Below are 3,579 nucleotides of genomic sequence, written 5' to 3' on the forward strand. Positions count from 1 at the left end.
CATCATCATCATCGCCATTATCATCGCCATTATCATCTTCCTCATCACCATCATCCTCATCATCCTCACAACCATCATCATTATCGCCATTATCATCGCCATTATCATCTTCCTCATCACCATCATCATCATCATCATCATCATCATCATCATCATCATCATCATCATCATCCTCCTCCTCACAATCATCATCATCCTCATCATCGCCATTATCATCGCCATTATCATCTTCCTCATCACCATCATCACCACCATCATCATCATCATCATCGCCATTATCATCTTCCTCATCACCATCATCATTATCATCATCCTCACAATCATCATCATCATCATCATCATCATCATCATCATCATCCTCACAATCATCATCATCATCATCGCCATTATCATCTTCCTCAACATCATCCTCATCCTCTCAATCATCATCATCATCATCATCATCATCATCATCATCATCATCATCCTTATTGTTGTCGTCATTATCATCACGACTATCATCATCATCCTCACAATCATCAACATCATCGCTATCTCATCAGCATCCTGATCATAAACGTTAAAACTATCCGTTCCTCATAGCCATCATCATCATCATCAACAACGTCATTGTCATCATCCATACAATGCGTGTCATCAGCAACACACCTCAACAGACAGCCGCTGAACCAAACTGCAACATCATTTTTTTAATTGGTACACTCAACATACTCAACAATCATGATTAACTCATTCATAATGAGGAAGATCAGCATAACACTTTTTCATTTCAATATATTATTACATGTATACACATTTTATGACCGACAATATAATCCTCATCATGTTATATTTTATTTCAGAACCAAATCATGTACTTCACTTCATTAAAAAGCACGAACAGATATACCCACTCCTATTCGCTTTCACTCACACACGCTCACATGCACTCTATCTACAAAAAGATAAAACTCCTGTAATTGCTTTATCTGATATGTGTATAATATTGTCGAAAATGAAGGAAAGAGAAATAAGAGAGAAGAAAGGAAAAAGAAAAGGAATGAATAGGCATAGATATTCTGTCGCAAAAATATCATATTGATAAATTCTAGGGATATATACCAGAGACAGGGATGTCAAACTATACTCATATAGTACTTAAAAATATATTACCAGAACCAGCAAAATATATTGCCAGAGTACTGGGCAGTTTCAATAGATTTAATTCATAATTAACATATATTCAAAATATACATGTGTATGTGTGTACGTACATTTTTATAACTAAACTTGTATTTAGAATTAGTCCACAAGCTCTATTAGCCGCATCCATTTTTCCCCAGTATGCAGTAAATCTCTGCATATAGCATTCACTTTTAGCAGTTGCAATATGACTTTGTACAGTGTAATGGTCCTTGATTTTAAGAATTAAAGAGTTGTTATTCAACATTTTATTGTTTAACCCAGATATATCTGCATATTTTTTTAATTCACTCAGTGTCTCTCTTAAAGAATTTCTAGACCCATCAAGAATGACTGATGTATCATCTGCATATTGAGATAATAGTATAGGAGTGTCTTCAATGTTTATTCCTCTAATATTAACATTATTTCTAATTCTAATTCCTAGTACCTCAGCGCATAAAATAAATATGGAGAGATGGGGTCACCTTGGCGACATCCACGTTTAATATTGAAAAACGTAGACAAATGTCCCCCCCCCCCCCCCCCAAGCTGTTTCCAAAACCATTTAAAAAATTCTACTGTAAACCCGTCTGAAACTGGAATTTTATTATTTTTCATATTTTTAAGAGTATGAGATGTCTCATTAAAGGTAATATTACCCTCTAAATTGTTCGACTCTATAAAATTTATATTATGTAATTGATTGTCTTCTGAATACAATTTTTCATAAAACTGTTGAACGTCATTTAAAATTTCCACCTGATTTCTAATTATTTCCCCATCATTCTTTTCTACAACAGGTATAACTTTTGTAACAAAGTTCCTATTTTCCAGATTTAAGAAATACCTTAAAGGTTTTTCACCCTCTTCCACCCATTTTACTTTAGACCTTAAAATACTTCCCTTAAGACTATGTTTCCTTATTGACTTTATGTTAAGTTTCTTATTATTAGGGACTTCCATTTCGGATGGAAATACCTATTGATATTGTTATGTTTTTCTTTAAGTTTCTTATTCTTATTTTCACATATCTTGTGGACACAAGAACGAATAAAGATATAACGTTCATATTTCAGTATGTATTAGAGGACAACAAACACATGGTATGCAAACGAATTCATGATCAAAGTGTCAAAGGTCACGGTCACAGATCTAAAAATAGAGTTTTAAAAATCGTTTTTCAAACAACCATAACTTCGAAAGATTTCGTTGTACTGCTTGAACGCTTCATACTTCTGGAAGATCTTGGTCGGGGCTAACTTTTTTCCATGACATGTTATCAGAGAATATGTCAAATTCAAAACCAGCTGACCTCGAAGCACCAGTCACTATGTCCCCTTAACTACTTCCTATCATCAGTCGCTATAACCACTGGCCTCCAAGCACCAGTCACTATGTCACCTGAACAACTTCATATCATCAGTGGCTATAACCACTGACCTCCAAGCACCAGTCATTATGTCCCCTGAACTACTTCCTATCATTAGTCGCTATAACCACTGACCTCCAAGCACTAGTCACTATGCCACCTGAACAACTCCATATCATCAGTGGCTATAACCACTGACCTCCAAGCACCAGTCATTATGTCCCCTGAACTACTTTCTATCATCAGCCGCTATAACCACGGACCTCCAAGCACTAGTCACTATGTCACCTGAACAACTTCATATCATCAGTCGCTATAACCGCTGACCTCCAAGCACAACTCATTATGACCCCTGAACTACTTCCTATCAATAGTCGCTATAACCACTGACCTCCAATTACCAGTCACTATGTCCCCTTAACTACTTCCTATCATCAGTCGCTATAACCACTGGCCTCCAAGCACCAGTCACTATGTCCCCTTAACTACTTCATCTCATCAGTCGCTATAACCACTGACCTCCAAGCACCAGCCATTATGTCCCATGAACTACTTTCTATCATCAGCCGCTATAACCACTGACCTCCAAGCACCTGTCACTATGACCCCTGAACTACTTCCTATCATCAGTCGCTATAACCACTGGCCTCCAAGCACCAGTCACTATGTCCCCTTAACTACTTCCTATCATCAGTCGCTATAACCACTGGCCTCCAAGCACCAGTCACTATGTCACCTGAACAACTTCATATCATCAGTCGCTATAACCGCTGACCTCCAAGCACTAGTCACTATGTCACCTGAACAACTTCATATCATCAGTGGCTATAATCACTGACCTCCAAGCTCCAGTCACTATGACCCCTGAACTACTTCCTATCATCAGNACAGACTTGTTAGCTCAGTATTATATGTTAGCCAGACATGTTGGCTCAGTATTATATGTTAGCCAGAGATGTTGGCTCANGTTAGCCAGAGATGTTGGTTCAGTATTTTACAAAAGCCAGAGATGTTGGCTCAGTATTTTACATAAGCCAGAGATGTTG

This window comes from Mizuhopecten yessoensis, unplaced genomic scaffold (genome assembly GCF_002113885.1).
Source record: "Mizuhopecten yessoensis strain PY_sf001 unplaced genomic scaffold, ASM211388v2 scaffold10983, whole genome shotgun sequence".
In the NCBI taxonomy this organism is placed as follows: domain Eukaryota; kingdom Metazoa; phylum Mollusca; class Bivalvia; order Pectinida; family Pectinidae; genus Mizuhopecten; species Mizuhopecten yessoensis.